Source organism: Octodon degus, unplaced genomic scaffold (assembly GCF_000260255.1).
Source record: "Octodon degus isolate 3935 unplaced genomic scaffold, OctDeg1.0 scaffold00034, whole genome shotgun sequence".
NCBI classification, from domain to species: domain Eukaryota; kingdom Metazoa; phylum Chordata; class Mammalia; order Rodentia; family Octodontidae; genus Octodon; species Octodon degus.
This window is the reverse complement of record NW_004524610.1, coordinates 545,122-565,777: the sequence shown is the minus strand read 5'-3', so window position 1 is coordinate 565,777 and position 20,656 is coordinate 545,122.

The following is a 20,656-nucleotide window of genomic DNA, read 5'->3' as shown; positions in this document are numbered from 1 at the left end:
CCCACTGGGCAATTTTGGGAACTTTCCCTGCACCAGCTCCCGACACAGCACTCAGTCCTCCCATCTATTCAGACTGCGTATCTGTCTGGCAGCAGTGCTTGCATCTCTAGAGCACCCTGACATTCTGTTTCAGCTCCTCTTCCTTACTGATCTACTGTACTTTACTTCTGTTATTTCATTTATTATCCCAAATACCGATGTTTCTTGGTGTGTCCTTCAGCTTTTCTGCTGCTGCTGAAACATAACACCCAACATCCACAATTCCAAGGGGCAGAGTTTGATTTAGCTCATGCTTCCAGGGAATTCAGAGCAATGGATGGCCCCAAGGCCATTTAGAAGAATAAAGCTGCTTAGTGCCTGTTGGCTGAGATGCAGAGCAAGGGACAGTGTGGGGAGGAACAGGGAAGTGGCTAGATGTAGCAGCCAAGGTCAAACTTCTTCAGTCACTCAGACATGGCCAGGAGGGTGCTGTAATAATCTGCTAGGTGTTTCTTAATCCCATGAAGTTGACACAGTACAGCCTAACCGCACACTAGGTCGGACCTGGTTGCCGACTTGGGCTAAGCAGCAGGGCCTCCTTGTGGCCCGCCTACCTAGGCATGCACCTGTGTACTCACCTGTTCATTTGCTTTGGTCTCCACTCCATTAAGATCTGCTTCTTAGTCAAATTCTTCTTCAAAAATTAAGCTGTTTAAATGAAACTTGCCCAAGTTCTCATGTTGGAGTTAGTTGATAAGTTACCCAGTCACTAAAGCTTTTCAGACCAAGATCAACTGCCCTATACTTTCTGGTAGGACTTCAGAATTTCAACAGCATAATGGGTGAAACATGAGGCTGTCTCCAAAGAAATATATCTTTGAAAAATTTTGAGCCGCACTGTAACTGTGTATCTAACAAAGATATAAATCAGATTAGTTTATTTGCATAACAAAATTTCACCTTTTCTCTTACTCATTTGGAGCCAAAAAGCTGTGGTTATCTGTCCAGTAAGTAGCAGAACATTTTTCTTTCAAGCTGTTAAGCTATCTCATCAGACACCAGGGGCAAGGTGTGCGCTTCTGATGGATGCTGGAAGCCTCGAAAGCTGCAGCTCACACGTCTGTCAGCATGTCAAATTAATTTTCAGGCCTTCACTGATGAGACTCTGATTCAGAATTCCATAAATTTTTATGTTTAAAGCACTTATCTGAAGAAGGATAGATAGATAATAGATAGATAGATGATAGATAGTCAGAATTCTGAAGGGGACTTCATTCAACTCAAACTTACCTCAAATTTCAAGAAAAATTATGCCTTATGGCGAGGTGAAGTTGTTCAATAAAAGACCACTTACAAATTACTTTTATTGTCTACTGTTTGCTTTAAGATCAGTACTTGATATTTGTATACAATACATTTCATGTTTTCAAATGAAGACAGAATATTTGAAATTAGAACATGAAAAATATTTTCCCAAACGGGTTCATTTTAGTCCATATTTGTGGAAATGGCAAGTTTTAACCATTTGACAAGAGCCACCTCAGAATCATTTCAAATGTATCAATTGATAAAGTACAGATTGCAAAGAGCTTCTTCTCTTGCTTTATGAGCAGCGGGCATTTGCCAACACACCGCTGTGACAGTTTCTGCACATTAGGCTGTTTACTGTGCATCCTCAGTGTCTACAATGCAAACAGACAGATTAGGAAAACAGGCATTCCTTTTAGCAGGGTTTATAAGTACCAAGCAAACTGCACCCCCAAATGCTTTCAGGTATAGAAAGAACTGCATCTCCTTTTGTGTAACTGTGAGGCCAGCAATCAGCTTCAAACTAAAGCAGGACTAGCAAGACTTCCTCTTTTGATCAGATAGAGATAAGAGTGAAACCCTACCTGTCGGTCTTTGCCCAAGTTCCTCAGCCCAAATGACAACCTCAATGAGCTTCGGTAAGCTCATTTAACTGAGAGATGAAAGAAAGCCTTACCAATGAAACAGTCCCAGGAACCAGGGCATTTCAAGCAAATCTAAGAACATGTACTAATTGCACTTACTCAATGAAAGGAAAATTGGTAAAGGGCAATGAACCTAAACTGATACATAATTTTTTCCTGTGCTTTCCTGTGAGATACAGATAGAGGAACAAACCAGAGTACTGAGGTAGGCCTGAAGAGCACCCATTGGAGCAGGAGTGTGGCGCTTACACATAAACTGCCACTGCTGGCCTTCCTAATTGGAACACATCCACAGAGAATGTTTAGACTTACACACGGGGAGAGGCTGTCTTGAAGCCCATGTCAGATATCTGGAAAGGTGGCTCAAATGGCCACCACAGCTGCCCTGGAGCTGCCGCAAGGAGTATGGAAGCACTCACGGAAAGGCTAAGGAGCGCCAGCGGCTTTCTCGGTCTCATACTCGAAACCTACCACGGAAACGATATCTGTGTTCTTACTGTGCACACAAAAGCAGCAATAGGGAGGTGGGAACTTCGGGGCCTTTAAAACAAGCTGCACGCAGCTCCCTCTCTCTCTTACGGTCCCGCGAAGCTTCCTGCTGACGCAGGCCTGGATCTTGCCGTGCGCCCTTGCCGCTGCTCCGCACATACCTGGTGCAAATGTTCCCTCCACGAGCCCTTCTTTGTCCTCCTGCTCAGCAGCAGCACCCAGGCTGGGGACTCTGCAGCTGGCACTTCGTGCAGATCTGCAGCAGGCTGAGAGCTCACCTCAGGTTTATTCTCTGCTTTTTCACGGTTTTGTATTCCAGGCCAGTCACTCTTTCCCTGGGCCAGTGCTCCAATACCTAGAAATCAGAAGAGTCGGACACCTTGATCTCAGATGCGTTCTGTTCCCATAATTTAAATGTATATTGGAAAAATAGCATCAGAAAGCAGTATTTATTCTAAACCCTCCCTTTCTGTCCTCGTGCATGTTACTGTTCTTGTATTCCGACTGAGAGCCACATTAGTCATACATGTGACCAAACGGACCTTCAGAGTTGGACACACCTGTGTTTGCTCTCTAACTGCTGCGATATCACAATTAAACTGCTGATGTTTACAACAGAAAGCCAGCAGACTGCAACTGCAAGGCCTAAAGAATGCACCTGAAGGGACATTGTCCTACGTGATCGTCCTAAGTCCACAGGTGGGCAGAGGGCGCGAGGTCTTTCCACTCTGCCATTTGCAATGTGCTGTTAGCAACATCCCCTTGCAGTCACAAAGTGGCCTTTAACGTTCTGTGCACCAGTTCTTCCCAGTCTCCTCGACCCGACAGGCTCACCCTCCTCTGCACTCAGAGAGGCCACTACATTCTTCCTTCTGTGACGTACCTCCTTGATAGAATTGTGAATCTCTCAATGGCAACAGCTTATACGTGCTGTATCTCTACTGTCTTATTCACAAGAGGAGTTCAATAAATGTTCATTGAGTTAAATAATTTAAATTAAATTATTGAATTACAAGTATTGCAAAATAACTCCCACTTCAGACATTCCACCTATGGAAGTTTCCTAATGGATTTATTCCTCACTAAAATGAGCTTGTCTCTATTTGGTTGGAATGCAATTTACAAATTTGGAATTCCAAGAAGTTCAAAGTAAACAGAACACGACAATTGAAGCAATTTAAAACAAACAATATTCGAGACATGCTCACATTCAGCCAAAGTCAAGTGCTGAAGGGACGCTTATAATGGTGTCAATTTCTTCCCATTCTTCTCATTCTTAGTTTTAAAAGCTTAAAATAAGGATTGTCTTTTCTGGTTACTTTTAAGTCACTAGGTTAATTCACTCATTTGTTTAAAGTGTGCTAAGTGCACACAAGGTAAAAATTATTTGTGATTTCTAAAACAAAGACATGCAGGCAGATGTATGGATAGCTACACGTTCCCCTGTCTGCAGCAGGTTTATTTCCCCAGTTACTTGAGTAGAATGGCTGTGAGGGAGAAAGAGGCCCACAGAACGCTTCTCCAGCGGGGTCTCTTGGACCCACAGCGAGGTCTTCGCTTCTGGGCTGTCTCTATCAGGTGAGGAATGAAGCCCCTGGAATCTCACGGACCGGCTCTTCTGTTGTCATCCTGCTTTCTGGTGGTGGTGCTGTTACTGCGATGTCCCAAGCACTGGCTTCGCTTTTGTGAGCTCAAGGGAAAAACTGGTCTGCAAACACTTTCATAGGGTGTCATGAGATCCCCTGGTTTACCATGGCTGATTATATTCACTGGAAGCAATTACTTAATTTGCAACATGTACTTTATGAGACTGCACTTATTTCTTTCTATTCCCAACTATTGATCATTTGTAACAGTTACTTTCTTGTAAATATTACTTAACAGGGAGAATATTTTCACTCAGTGTTCAAGGTTTTATTTCACCTGACTTTTATCATATGAACTCTCCGCCTTTTCTTCTGTATAACGGGAATATGGGTACCTGTTATGGCACTATTGAGAAATAAATGCATAATAACCATTTAGAATACTTTTCTGTAGATTGCACATGCACAGTAAATGCTGGTTGATACTAGTAGATTTTAAATTATAGCTAACACTATCTTATGTTAGTTTATATGTCTAATTGCCTGCGAAGTTCAAGTTAAGCATCACTGAATTATAAGAAGACATTGATTGGCTTCTGTATCTCTGTACTATCTGATGAATTACAGTAATGTCAAGAAATTGGAAAATAAATGGGTTTTTCCAAGATTCTTGGCTGCCTCAGAATCTGAAGATTCTCTTGGTGTTATACCATGGATGGAGCAAGTGCACACTATTCTTGCATTTTTGTCATTTAGAAAATCCCTGGTAGTATTCTACATGTGTAAGATCTTATGTCAAAATATTCATATGTTATATAAGGTAGTCAAATTCAGCTAATAATTTTGATTTGATTCATAATAAGACTATTAAACTACTGAAATTATGGAGTTTAGATTTTTATTATAATCACAATATTAGGAGTTAACAGATTTTTATATTGGAAGATCTCAACTTTTGGTATTTCTGTTCAAATTGTAGTCACATATTCACTGCATTTAAGATTTTTGTCATCTTGATAGAAATTTTTATAATAAAATATTATTGAAGCGCTCCCTTTAAAAAGAGATGTCATCTTTAAGTACAATGGAAATTTTGTCCACTGACTATAGAGAAGGGCTACTTAGTTTTGAACATTTAAAGTAATAGGCTTATCTTTTCAAACTGTTCACATTCTTGTAAAGTAGCTGCTTCTGAAAAAGAAACATTGGGATTGCTTGGTTTTCTGTGAAGCAGCAAGTTTGGTAAACACAAGCAGAGCATGAGAACACCATCCAGCTTCCTGGAGCGGCCGAACGCATGACTGCACACCGCCTTTGCAGACGAAATCAGAACGAAGGTAGCCGTTTCAGACCTGTCCAAACACGACATCTGAGCTGGAGCACGAGCGCTGTGTGCTCTCATAAACTGCCGTCGTTCATTAGACTTCACTTCAGGCGATGCTTTTCAGTTGTCTGAGAGATTGTCTAATAGATAATGAAAAATACAATTTAAAATTAATGTATCAGAGCCAGGTGTGGTGATTAGGCAATACTTTTTAGTTGTTTCAGAGATTGTCTACTAGACAATGAAAAATACAATTTAAAATTCATGTGCCAGATCCAGGTGTGGTGATGCATGCTTGTAATCTCAGCACTTTGGATGCTGAGGCAGGAAAATCACCATGGATTCAAGGTCAACCTTGGCTACATGGCAAAACCTGTCTCTAAATTAATTAATTTATTAAATAAAATAAAATTAATGTATCAGACTTGCAATTTAAGGTGGTTCTAGGTAGCATTTCAACAAAGCACTCATTGATAAAAACATCATATTACCACTTTAAGATTGATAATTAGTGCAGTTTTAGAAAGTGGGCAGGAGCCGTACCAAACATGGGTTAGGACACAGTCAGGGAGCCTGGGTGGCGCTGGCAGGAGGCACTGTGGGTTGCTGCTCATGAGCACCCAGCCCTCTTGGTCATACCCTTCAGGACCTGCGCTGCCGGGTGTGTTGCTTCCAATCACTGTGGCTGTCAAACACCTTTCAAATGTGGGTAAAAGAAAGTGTAAAGTTATACAGGAGGCTTTGTCTGCGGCTCCCATGTGCTGAGCCAGCTCGAGTCTGGGTCTGGCCAGGGCGCTGAGTCTGTACCGAGCCACGTGTGCTTTCCTTTGCTTTTCCCATCTTTCTATATTCATGTGGTTACTTGGTCTCAGAAAACTAGGGAGAAATTAAGGATGGAGCAGTGGTAGTGATTAACTCATTAAGATTATTACATGAGGAATCTAGAGAAAGGGTAATGAGGAAGAATCCTGATAGCAGCGAATGAGTTGAAAATGCTAATTTTCAATCCGAAGCATGATGCAACTTGCCCCAGTAGGCAGAGTAGGAGGTAGGGCACTATGCCGCGCGAAACTGTTTTTCAATGGAAAGTGTTGTAAGAGTTACTTATCTTACAGTGCTTCTCAAATTGAGGTCTTACTTACCTGTCCCTGCAGAGAGTAAGAACCGAGGGAGGTCCACATGCTCTCTCTGGACCAATTCCAAGTCCAGGTAGATTTCTCCCTCTTCAAACGTGCTTAAGGAGTGGATGGAAAGAAAGGAAGAAAAGCTACTTGCAGCAAAAGTTGCATGCTTCGAGGGACCTGAGACGTAACTTGAAATTTTGGTGCACATCTGTAGTGGCGAAAAACTTTCAATATGCTTTTAAATTCACTCATAATATCACTGGAGACCTTCAGGGGAAGAAAAGGCAAGTGGGAGAACCTTTCGATTGGAGCTGAAGGAAACGCAGATGCACAAGAACCAAAGCAAACCAGCAACCTCTGTGCGCTGTGGCCTCTGCAGTGGGCCTGAGGGTGGCCGTGTGCTTTGGAAGCCCAGCTGGCGTGACCGGAAGTCAGAGCCCGTCCTCCATTGGGAGCACCGAAGTTCCTTCTATCTCAGCCTTGTGAGAATAAAAGCGTGGCGGGAAGAACGAGACACAGATTTGAAATGCCAGGGTTTGGAGGAATGGGATGGCTCTGACTCACACTGACTCTCAAATCCAGTGCCGATGCTCTGGGGAGAGGCCGGTTCGTGCCCACAGGATTCTCTTCGGACTCCGCGGGGCTTCGTGGCGTGCAGCAGTCTGCTTCTCGGGGTGCTCGGCTCGTCGCGAGGGCTGGACATGGGCACAGGTGAGGGCCGGCACTGGCAAGCCCCCTGCTGGGCGGGCAGCGGTGGGCTGAGCTCAGAGAGCTGCAGGGGTGCCCGCGCCCGCAGCACAGAGGCCCCGAGGCCGCGAAACGAGCAGGGCTCGGGTCTGCGCCTCCCTCGCAGCGGGACGGGTGGGGAGCCAGAGCCGGTTCTGCGCCTGCTGCGTCTCGTCTCGTGCGCAGCGTCCGACGGAACGCCCCCACGGCTTCTCGGGCGGGCGCACGCAGCGGCGCGTCAGCGGATGAGGGAAGGAAAGAGGCGGAAGCTTCTGGAACTCCCAGTGACTGAGCTGGCAGAGCGGCGAGCGCGCGAGCGCGGAGGCAGTGACGGAGTCCCGCCACGTGTGAACGAGGAGCCTGCACGCCAGCTGCGGCACCGCAAGTTGGGTCAGGATGTGAATGCAGTTGTAGCTGCCGCCGCGCTAGAGCCTCTAGCAATGACAATAGCTACCAGTGTGGGGCTGCGTCTGTCCTCTGCCAGGAATCTAAATAATCCATACAATAATCCCCAAATCACCCTCGGAGCACCTCGGCTCAATCTGAGAATGGCCCCCTCCTTCCGCTATCTGTCTTTGGGGCCATGTCAACCATCTGACTCTGCCAATCAGACTGAGGAATTCTGGTAATTTTGCCATCTCACAGGATATCCTGAGCATGGAGCAAACAAGAAGGTAAGTTTATAACTCAGTGCTCAAAAGGTGTGCCTCTTACAGCCAGCCCCAGGAACTCCTTTTTCAGAAACCAGAATTGCAGAATCTCAGTCCCCGCTTACTACCGAATCCGCCTTTTGTCAAGGTTCTCAACTTGGTTGCATGTGAGCCTTGGTGCTTTTCAGAATGACTTGTAGGTGTGCGCTTTGTGATAAAAGAGTTCATCTGAGGTTCAAATCTGCACCAATTTGCAGCTATAAAAAAAAAAGAAAAACAATTAAAACACCTGCAAGCAGGCATAGGGGCCCGGGGTTTGATCTCTTGGCCTGCCATGCCAGCTCTGCCCCTGGGGCACACTGAGACAGCAATTGAGACTGGGCATGGTGGCGCACACCTGTAATGTCAGCTCTTGGGGGGCTGAAAACAGGTGAATCACTACAAGTCCGATCTAGTAGTGAGACCCTGAACACCCTGTAGACCCTCCCCTAAAATACAAAAAAAAAAAAAAAAAAAAAAAAAAAAAAAAAGCAGCTATAGCAAATGGTTTAAACACATTATGCAGGAGATCTGAGGGAAGAGCAGAATCTGAAGACTGATGACAAAGAGTTGGTGAAGTTTTGTAGATGAACTTCTTTTGAAAGGCCTAAAACATGACATTTTGTCTTTTATGTGAACATTGCTCCTGAGGGGCTCTCAGTGCTCTAGTGAAACTTTGATTTTTAAAAATTATTTATATGTTCTAGATAGAAGGCTTTTGTCAGAGGGGCAGTTGACTATAATTTTTCCCCCACTTTGCGGATTTTCTTTTTACTCTGTTGGTGATTTCTTTTGAGGTGCAGAATCTTTTCAAAAAGATAAGATCTCACTTATTGATTCTTTGAAGTATTCCCCATGCAGTTTGTTTTTTGTTCATAAACTCTGTATCCCAATGTCTTTAAGATTTCTAAAGGGCCAGCCTGATAGCTCAGAGGACTGAAGTGCCTGCTTAGGCAGAATGCAGCAGTCGGGGTTCGATCCCCAGCATGCCATGCCGGCCCCACCCACAGGGCACACTGAGAAGGCGATTGAGACTGGGGATGGTCGTACATGCCTGTAATCCCAGGACATGGGAGACTGAAAACAGGAGGATCACTATGAGTCCAATCTGTGTCGTGAGACCCTGTAGATCCTGTAGACCTTGTCCTAAATACAGAAAAAAGAAAAAAAAATTTCTACCTATACGTTCTTCCAGGGGAATTAATGTTTCTGTTTTAATGTTTAAATCTTTGATCCATTTTGACTGTAGTTGAATACATGGTGATAGACACGGGTCTAATTTTAGCCTTTGGCATATGAAAAGCCAGTTTTCCCAGCACCTTTTATTAAAGAGGCTATGTTTCTTACAGTGAATGTGTTTGGCCTCTTTGTCAAAGGTATGGTGGCTGAGTGTGTAGTTGTGTTTGAATCTTCTAATCTGCTCCATTGATCTTCAAGTCTGTTTTTACACAGTACCATGCTGATTTTGTCGCAGTAGCTTCTTAGTACAATTGCAGGTCAGGATTGTGATGCCTTTTGCCTTTCCTTTCTTTCCCAGAATAGCTTTTGATATTCTAGGTCTCTTCTGGTTCCAGATGAATTTTAGGAATGTTTTCTTTAGATTGGTGAGGTATACTAATGACATTTTAATTGGGATTGCCTTCAATTTGTATAACAATTTTGGGATTATAGCCATTTTCACAATATTTATTGTTCGTATCCAGGAGCAAGGAATATCTTTCCATTTTCTGAAATCTTCAATCTCTTTTCCCAAAGTACTATAACTTTCACTGCATAAATTCTTTTACTTCTTTTGTTAGGTTGATTCCTAAGTATTTTACTCTTTTATGCTATTGTGAAAGACCTGGCTTCTGTAATTTCTCTCTCAGAGTGTTTGTTGTTTGCGTATAAAAATGCTATTGACTTAGAGTGTTGACTTTGTATTCTGCTGCACTACTGAATTTGGCTATTAAATCTACAAGTCTCTTGGTGGAATGCTTAATGCAGAGTACTGTGTCTTCTGCAAAGGATGGTCATGCCATGTATTCCTTTCCAGTCACTATTCCTTTTATTTTTCTCTGTTGTCTAATTGCTTTAGCTAATGTTTCTAGAACTATTCTGAAAAGGAATGGTGGTAGTGGATATTTTTGCTTTGTTCTTGATTTTAAAGTGAAGGCTTTCGGGTTTTGTCCATTTAGTATGATGTTGGCTGTTGGTTTGTCGTAGATGGCTTTTATCAGGTTGAGGTAAAGACCCTCTATTCTAATTTTCTGTAGGGTTTTATCATGAATGAGTGCTGGGCTCTGTAAAAAGCTTTTTCTGAATCTATTGAAAGGATCATGTGGTTTTTATCTTTGGCTCTGTTGATGTGGTGTATTACACTTATGGATTTGTATATAGTGAACCATCCCTGCATTCCGGGAGTGAATCCCACTTGGTCGTGATGTATAATCTTCTTGATGATTTGCTACATTCTGCTTGCTATTATTTTATTGATGATTTTTGCATCTATGTTCATTAGAGAGGTTGACGTATAGTTCTCTTTGGGTCTTTCTCTGGTTTTGGTATCAGAATAATGCTTGTCTCCAGCAGTGAGTTTAGGAGAATTGCTTCCATTTCAGTTTAATTAAAGAGTTTGAGAAAAGTTCACGTTAAATCTTCTCTAAATTTCTTGTAGTATTCAGCTGTAAACCTATCAAGACCTGGCTTTTCTTTGTTGGTAGGTTTTTTTTTTTTTTTTTTTATTCAGAGTTTGTGTGTCTTCTTGACTCAGCTTTGGCAATTCATATGTATCTAGGAAATGGTCTGTTTCCTCTGTGTTTTCCATCCTGTGAGAGTAAAGATTTTAAAAATAGGTATTGATGCTCTTCTGAATTTCTCTAGGGTATGTAGTGATTTCATCCTTTTCCTAATGCATGAATTTGAGTTTTTCTTTCCTCTATTTGCTAAGGTCAGCTAGAGGTTTATCAATTTTGTTTATTCTGATCTACACAGCTCCCAAATGAGGGAAATAGAAAGCAAACCTAGGCAGGTTGGCTCTAGAGTCAGAATTAGACATGTTAACTGCCAAGCACCCTCATAACCACCTATATAAGAAATTTAATCGAAAAGTTTAAATTCATGGTGTATATTCCTCATTAAAGGTCATGGTGGAGAGATGATGCCTCAAAAGAGAGAACAGCAGGCACTCCCTGTAGCTTTACATAAGTTGGAGGTGGGAATGGGAGTGAAAGTGTGTGTTTAGATCTGTGGACTAGAGAGCGGTGGGCCCAACCATAATCCTACTGTTTCTGACCCTACACCAGCACGGCCTTTTGGCTCTAGACCAAGCGCGCAGGTCCTCAAGCTCCGGTCGAGGAAGCAGAGTGGATGTCAGTGCTGGGTAGAAAAGAACTCGAGTTCTGTCAGCTTCCTGCCCTTCTCCTGGTGCTAGAAATTATTTAGTCAATTGTAATTTATGAAGAAAATTTGTGTAAGGCTATTTTAAAACTTTCATTTTAAAGCAACATCATTCACATATTCTGAATCAATTCACACATTAAGTTAAAATCAATAAATAATGACAAATACCCAGATTCAGCTATAAAATACAGGTTGATGTGCTTTTAGAGATTGTAGTGGGGCCACGCTGAGGTCAGCACTGTTTGTTTCTGGCTATTAGTATGCTGTGATCATTTAATTATTTTTATTTACATTTCTTATATTTGAATGTAATAAACATTATTATTAACAACAAGCAACATGAATTTTAAAATTATTTGCACTTCTACTCACTGCTATGTTGTTCTTCATTCTTAAAGTGCTTTTTCTCTGGAGAAATCATGGGTGATTTACATGTTTTCTTTCCTGCATCTGTTTTTTCCCCCAGTACTGATTACATATAGAACCTGGCTCATGCTTAGCAAGCTTTCTACTGCTGAGATATACCCCCACACATCTTTTTTATTTGGAAGCAGAATCCCACTAAGTTACCCAGCCTGGATTCTAACTTGCCACCCTCCTGCATCAGCCCCGGCCTGTGTGTCTTCTCTTCAGAACAGGCTTGGGAGACCTCTCCAAAGGTCTGTGTGTCTGCGAGTCTTCCAGCCCAGGGTGCACATCGCAAGACCTGTGGAGCAGATGTGGTTCTGGCGGGAGGCTGCCCTTCAGGCTGACAGGTGCACAGTGACTTCACTCTCTGGAGCAAAGATTTGCTGACTGCTTCTTGGAAACTACCCATGTGCTCAGCTGAGATGCAGATGCTCTGTGTGTGGCATGCTCACTGGCTGCTCTGTCGCTGCTGTGGAACCTGGGTGGTTGAGACTGGATGGCGTGAGGCTCCTGCTGCCGTGGCTGTGTCACAAAGAACAGGCTGGCCCCACCCAGGACTGCTACTGGCAGCAGCCATTAGGCATGTCGGCTGTGATTTGCCTTGAACACAGGTAGAGTACAGTCTCCACAATTTCCAGCAAAGCTTTGAAGGTAGGTTCTTTCTAAAGACCTAGGCTTGTACAGAGACTATTTTGGCAAAACTGTTTCTCTGAATGAGTGTTATCAACAGAATGAAGTGAGAGTAAGAAAAAGGAGAAAATAGCAGACAGTTTGCAATAATGAAAGAGTGGATTTCTCTGAAGGAAAATATTTGTAGAGTACAGTGTATGCATTCATCCCACATATTAATAAGACAGGCAAAAACAAAGCCTAGAAATTCCCAAAGAAAAAATATTATTAGATGTAACTTAACTGCAGAAGCAGTGGCCCAAAAATAATTATTTTAAAATATCATTTTACTGATGCTGAAGAGATCTAGGTAAAAAGATGTCTTTTTGTATAACATTCGCACATAATGACACCAATGCAAGGTATGCTTAAGTCTTCACGCTTCAAAGAAATGACCTTTCAGCCACACTTGGGGAAAGTAAGCTAAAATTCGTGGGGCATTCCAGTTGCCAAGGACACTTGTAATCATTTCCTCAATTGTCCTTGACAATCTTATCATTAAAGATGTAGGACATTAATTAATGGTGGAACATCTATTCCTGAAGAAACAGGCCTTGTGCCCACAATAGAGAGCTTATTTTTGTACATTCTTTGTGGCTGCTGTTTCCACAGTGCAGGTCATCCCTGCAGCAGGCGTCGCCTGGATGGCTCGTAAACATTTGGAGCACTCAATTGTGTGAGAATTGGATTGAATACAATCAATGCTGAAAATGCTGGAAATATGTTCAAAACCAATGTTCCCCAAAGAAGCTTTTATGCCTAGGATTAGTATCAGTGTTTAATTGACAGCCTCTTCACTTGGTTAATTACCAGGTCTATTGTGGCAGGGAGAGGGGAAAGACAAAAGCATTTGTGTTATGAATAGTTGCCAATAAGAGAATCAAACAAGCTCAGGCCAAACACCCTGCTTGCAGATACCATTTTACATAAAGTCTTCCTCATACACCATATGAATTTTTTTGAATGACCACCCTAAGAAAACTGAAAATCATTGAAATAGAGCGTGTCTTTCAAAAGATAAATTAGAACCTTTGTATTTTTAAGCCATTGTGGAGGTAAGTTTCTAACTTCATATACATTTTGCTGTACATAAAAAAGTACAGAAGCTGAGATACGAAGCAAAAACTCATGTTAAGGATTTATTATTTGTTTTGGAAGTTCATTATAAATTAAACCTTTTTCATGAAAGTAAACAAATTGAGATACTATGAAAACACATGTGCTTGTTTAATTTTATACCTTGAATTTATAACTATATAATTTACAATAGCTATATAAAATCAAAGTCTTTCCTAGATTTTTCTGGAAGAACATTAGTGCAATTCTTATTTACTCTGTGATACCACAGTAGTGCCCAAAGATATTGAACATATAAGTGAATTCATAACAGAAGTTATTCTTAGTCCATCTCTTCTTGTTGGACTTCTGTATTTTGTGATCATAAGGCATGGTGGAAGACTCAGAAATGGGCTCTCCATCCACCTCTCTCTGTGTATGGCTTTCAGCATCATCTATATACCAGTGACTTGGTGACTTGCGTCAGTATTTCCAGCTGGTGTATGTACCCTGGATGCCCCCTGGATCCCCCCTGGATGGCTAGTGGGCATCTTAACATATTCAAAACTTAAGCCTCAGGCGCTTCTTCTCCCATTGTACTGTTGCCATCCTGTCTCTTCTTCCTCTGAGACAAATCCTAGGAAGTGTGTGTGTGTGTGTGTGTGTGTGTGTGTGTGTGTTTGCATGCACATTACCACTGTGATTATTATCTATTTGTAATGTCTTACCTACATCTTTCTGAAGTCTCCTCACTGAGCTACTCTCTTTTCTTTTCTCTTTCGTGTTGTTCTCAGTTATGTGTCTTTAGACCCAAGCATCTCACAAATGCAGCCTCATTTTAATCTTCATGGAAAACACTTTGTCCGGCGTATGATAGTCCACACTTTTCACATCAAGAATGGAGGGCCAGAGAGCTTGAGATTAGTAAAAAGACCCCAGAGTTTAGGCCCAGGCTTTTTGACTGCTAAGCCTGTTTTTGCTATTACTCCACAATGTATGCTATCCTTCAGACCCGAAATCTCTGTTTACTAAGCAGTTGTTTGACAGCTGTCTCCTGTCATCAGAGAGAGATAAACTGTATGGACACTTTATTTCTGATCATTGGTTGCATTACAGAGGAAAAAAAAGCAAACTTTGGTGCTGCTAGAGGCAAACCTTCAGCCAGTGCCTGCTCCCCGAGGGCTGGAGGCCATCCAGGACTGTCCTTCGCAGGAGGAGCACAGGGACACAGGACGGCCAGCCAAGCTGAGGCAGCAGGCAAGCACAGGACTTGGCCCCAACACCCAAAACCTGATCTGCACCACAGACGCTCAGGCGGATGCGTTTATGAGGTTTGTAAAGATCACGTTCCATGCCGAGAGTCTGAGCCGGGGAGTTGTGCCGTGTTGACCAGTGGAGGTGCGCTGCAGAGCTCAAGGTCAGAAGCCCCACCACTTCGTCCCAACTCCTGGCACACTGGAATTGCTAAACATCATTTGGATGGAGCAGATGGTCAGTATTTCTTTTATTTCTTTTCAGTTATGAAGAGAAACACTCTCATAAATCATCTAACTTGTTTTCTTTAGTTTAGGCCTGGATTGGTGTGTATATGAATAAGCTGATGTCTTTTGTTTGCTTAAAGATCAGTAGGCCTTGCTTTCCCTGACTATCGTACTCTGGCAAAACCGTAGGAGTCGTCGCCCTGCTCCCGCAGTGGTTTCTGCGCACACGTGTGGTGCTCTTAGCCCACTGCTCTCAAAATCATGAAATATCTACTGAGCACTTGCTACACCTCAGATAGTTATTGCTGATCCCAGGCAACAGACAAGAAAGTTAAGACTTGTTAATAAGATGAATCTCGCTACTGGTCAGCTGCAAACATCCTCTCTGGGTTTATATCTGCAGCTTAGTGGCTTAGTGTTTTGTTTCTCGCTTTTTTTTTTCTTTTTTGGCAGAACCGGGGATTGAACTCAGGCCCTTGCGCTTGCCTGGGAAGGGCTTATTCCACTGAGCCATCTCCCCAGCCCCAATGGCTTAGTTTTTTTTTTACTAGGGTTTTATTAAAATGAAAACCTAACGAGAAAAAGATCACCACTTAGATTTGATAGCATGATTGCACTTACACTGAAATAATTGCACTGGAACAATCCTGTCTTTATGAACACAGAAATTAATGCAGGATTGATGTCATGATGCCACTTCTTTCGTCTTATCATCATGCATTTCTCCACAGAGAAAATATTCAGGTTAAATAATAACTGAATATACTTAATCTATTTATTTTCACCGTATCCCAAACTAGATAATTGCAAATCCCCATTAATGACTCCATCATTACTAAATGTGTAATTTCATAGTTTTCATGCGTAGGGTTCACTTTAAACATCTGTGAAATGAGCCATTTAGTTAAAAGAAATGCAGGGCTGGGGACGTAGCTCAGCAGCGCAGCGCTTGCCCGAAGGTGGGAGGCCCTGAGCTCAATTTCCAGTACCAAAAAAGGAAATAGGAAAACAAAAGGAATAAATAAAATACCAAATAAATGAATGAATGAATGAATAAATAAATAAGAGCATAATGTTGTGAGGCTGGCCAAGTCTCTAACAAACAGCTTGGTGCCCTGAGATAGCTTCTCAAGGCTGGTGGATGCAAACAAAATTGGTCATAGACTTTGTTTATAGGCACCTGGGAAGTACAGCGCAATTTGACTTAGGATATATTCAGAGTTAAGGTGTACTATGCCAAGATTGCAGCAAGATTTCCTAGATATTTATCACCAATGAAAGAAATGCTTGTAATGTTGCTTCAGAAATTCACACAGAGCTACAGTAGCCTGCTGCTCGGTAGAGGCTGAGAGGCACGCACTGGTGGAATCCAATGCCTGGGGGACCATCAAGGTCATCGCCGGGCAGATGGGACTGTGTTCCTGCCAAAGTCCGTCTCTACTTCAAACGAATGGATAGAGAGAGAGGAAAACCTAGAGCATCAAAGTACCTGAAAATATTTGGTAGGTACAGAAATAATCACATGCTAATTCTATACTTATTTCAAATTATAATTACAATATTCTGGGTAATTTGACCATAATTGTGTGCAGGCATTACACCTCTTGGGCCAGCTATACATTTTTAAAATGTATTTAGCACAGGGCCTGCAGGGTCTCACCACACAGACTGGACTCTAGTGATCCTCCTGTTTTTGCCTCCCAAGTGCTGGGGTCACACGCATGCGCTACCACCCCAGGCTCCATGGCCATCTCTGTGGGCCGTGGGGACACGGCTGGCACAGTGTGCTTGGGACCAAGCCGCGGCAGCTGCGCTCCACCCAAGTCCGCCAAGCCGTCTGGCTGGCCCTGAGCCAAGTCTGCTTAATGTCTACATTCTCATTTAATTCCCACATACACAACAATTGAACATGCAATAATTCAATAAAATTTATGACCTTAAGCCTCTCATCCACCACTCACTCCTCAACCCACACGGATTTGCTTGCTTTTCTGAGTTACTGTGACTGTGCAAGCCGAGATCACCAACCTTCCCCGCGTTGGCAAATGTGGCTGGCACTGCTGCTCCTCTTACTTGTTGTTGGTAACACTCTGCTGCTCCCTCCCGAGCACGTATGTGTCTGAAAGTCTATACAATCACATATATACTGGATTTCAAAATTGCTTAATGACACAATAATCCAGACTTTGGTGTCTGTCTTTGCAGTATGAAAAGAAGACTGAGACTGGCTACTGTACAAAGAGCAGGCTCTCATTTTTCACAGTCCTTGAGGCTGGGTTGTTTGGTAAGGTAACGTAACAAGGAACAAGGAGCTATCTGTTTCTCACAGAGAAAGAGATTAAGAGCTGGAAGGTAGAGACGTGCAGTGGTGAAGCATAATTAGATGTCATGTCCATGTGCCAAGTCCCCACAGGGATGTGGTGATTTTGTGCTGTAAAGAGGTACTAACAAAAATGAAAACGGAAGTGAGCAGACGGGCATAACGGTCAGTCACCACCTGCAGACTTGACAATGTGCAGGCCAGAGTCGCTCAGCCTTGGTCACGCTGTCGCTGAGGGCTGGGCAGCTCTTTGCGGGTGACCAGTCCTCTTCACTGTCCAACATGCAGCAGGATCCCTGTCTGTACCAGTCCCTACCAGCAGCACATGTCCACGTGGGACAAGCGCAGCTGTCTCTGCACATTGTCAACTGTCCCTTGGGTACAACACTTTTCCTTTGGGATTCATTAGGTTAGTGAAAGAAAAGAAGGTGGTTCCTGTTTTGGGTCTTTTTTATAAACAAGGAAATCTTTTCCAGAAACTGTTCTTAGGTCTTGTTGCCTAAGTGTGTGGCCCTTCTCTGGTCCCAACCAATCAGGAGCAGAATTAGCCGGAGTGGCATGGCTTGGAGTTATTAGTTTTCACTGTGGGCTGGGAGTCTGATGGGCTTGAACAGGCTTGGGTATGTCTTCAAGAAAGAACAAGGAACCCAGGTGGGTGTGGGTGCGGAGAGACAGCTCTGCTGCCGCCCGCCGCTGTCTTGGTCAGCACCTTAGTACTGCCGCCACTTTCGTCCTTGCTCTCCGTTGTACTGCCTGTGCTCTTTCTAGCCCCAGAGGGGCCTCCCCATTTCTGTTTTTCTTTTTGTATTGCCACCCTCTTCTTTTTTTATTTTATTTATTTTTTTTCATTAATTCTATTGAGAAATAAATAGTAATGAGACAGTTTCAAAACAGGTTAGTAGGGCAGTTACAATAATTAATATATTACACATTGTTGTCTTCATTTATTTTGCTGAATTCACGCACCTACAATATTTAAATGGCAATGGAGTACCATTCTCTGATAAAATGAAACTAAAAAAGGGGATATAAATGAAGGACTATTTTGGATCTGTACATACAAAATAGTTAGGATAGATATACACACACTTTCTCTTAGTTCAGTGAGAAGACAGATTTGTGCTAATAGTGTTTGGATGGGATGTCATGTCTGCGTCTTGTGCTGTGAATAACTGCCATGAAGCCACCCTCCTCTCATACCTCTTCCCTCAGTGCATGTAGGGTGACATGTCCTCCTCATTCGGGCCACAGGCCACGTTGCAGCCCGTTACTCCTAACCTAGGGTAACATGCTTCTTCCAGTCACTGTCTGTCAGAAGCTAATTTGCTTTCTATATGTATTTAATTTTTTTTAAAAAAATCTACTTATTTATTCATTTGTTTGGTGCAGAGTCTTGCCACACAGCTTAGACTCACAGAGATCCTCCTGTCACAACCTCCCCAGTGCTGGGATTACAGGCATGTACCACCATGCCTGGTTTTGGTGGCCGGCACGGTGCACCTGGAGTTCCAGGGCTGGCGTGGCGTGCAGTACTGGGGATTGAACCCAGGTCCTTGTGCCTGCCAGGCAGGCGCTGAGACCACCAAGCTATCTCCCCAACCCTATGGTATTTAAAACCCATTTATTTCATGTTAGCGGGACCATTAACTTGGCACCAAGCAAGACTGCTTAACACCGAATTTAGAACTACTTGTGGCCTTTCTGTGTTAATCCTGGTTAAAGATGACGCTTCATACTGCTGTTTTTTTCAGCACCTTAGCCAGCTGTAAATCACAGACCATTATCAGAAGCAGGCAAGAATTTCAAGACAGGGCTGGAGAGATGGCTCAGTGGTCTAAAGCACCTACTTAGAACAAGCTTGGAAAAGCATCAGGGACCGCGGTTCAATCCCCCAGCACCACATGCCAGCCAGCCCCGCCCCCTGGTGGGCTGAGCTGGCCGCACACACACCACACTCTCTCTCTCTCTCTCTCTTTCTCTCTCTCTCTCTCTCTCTCTCTCTCAAATAAAAAAAAAAAAAAAAAAGAATTTCAAGACAGACTCTAAAGTCACATAACTTCAAAAGTACTGTTGCCTTGTGAAAGAGCTCAAGCTGCTTGCAAACCTAACCTAATTAAAAAGATGTTTAAATGTTCTTGAAAATTTAAAAATAAATAAATGCTCAAATTTGACTGTTCCCACCACAAAGTATAAACTACTAAAAAAAGTTACATTTCCTGTCTTCCTGTGCCCAGCACCTGTGAATACCTGAGAGTGACAAACACCCAAGAAAGGCCTCTTATTTGCATAAATGTGCCAGCGTAAGTGACCTGAGGAAATGTCCCACAGAGGCAGGGAGGATCATCTGAGAACGCGTGACAACTTCCTATAGTCAGTATAGGATGAGTTCATTCTAGAAATCTTGGGGCATAAGAAGTGTGTAAAGACTTTCACTTTAAGACAAGATAGAGTGACAAGGTCTGAAGCTGCCCTTCTACCTTAGACAACTGGAAACCAGATGAAATATAGGATGCAACTGTCCCTATGCAGTGGACCCAAGGGAGCACAGGGTAGCAGCAACTGGAGGTAGGAGTAAACTAGATGAGCCCTTAATGACCCAGTGTAATCCTTGGAGAGAATTTTCAAATAACTTCGCATGGAAAGGAAGCCAGGCAGATCTGGGCAGTTTTGCGCAGTTGTGGAGATAAAGCTAGAGCGCAGGAATGCCAGAGGGTTGGCATTTGCCGAGCAGCGTGCAGGAGCACAGACAGCGGCACAGAGGGCACCCAGGGCCTGCAGACGGCCCCCCATGCCCGCTACATTCCAGCCTGCATGCACCTGCACATGGGAACACTGGGGCATGGGCAGCAACCAAACAGGGGGTAGGAGAGCCTCAGCATGCCTCGCTGAGAATAGGAGGGCGCCAACAAATTGCATACCCCTTGTAATATGCATAATATTGGCGGGTGTTCTGAAGGGTTTTGCCTCAAGAACACAGAAAAATTTGCTCAATTTAAAAGCTATACTAACTCTGCCCCTAAAAACCAGATACACAGACAGACAGACAGACAGACAGACAGACAGACAGACAGACAGAAAAGAGAGAGGAAGACCCAGAAAATAACCCTATGACTTCACTGAGTCATAGAGAAACCTCCAGCAGTTCCAGATGTATCAGTCAGTGTGCCCAAAATGGGTGGTATACAAAAAGCAAAGTGCGAGTTAATAATGCTTGGGACTTCAAACTCACAGACCCGGGTTCTCCTACCGCCCCCGCCGTGGGTTCCAGCAGCCCTGCCGGCGGGAGGGCGGGAGGAACGCAGCGGTCGAGCTGCGTCTCTCCGCCAGGCTCCCGTGCACCTCGCCCCGCAGCCTCCGCACGCGCCCCGCGCGCCGCCAAGATGCCCAAGAGGAAGGTCAGCTCGGCGGCCGGCCGAAGGGGCGGCGAAGGAGGAGCCCAAGAGGAGATGGGCGAGATTGTCGGCTAAACCTG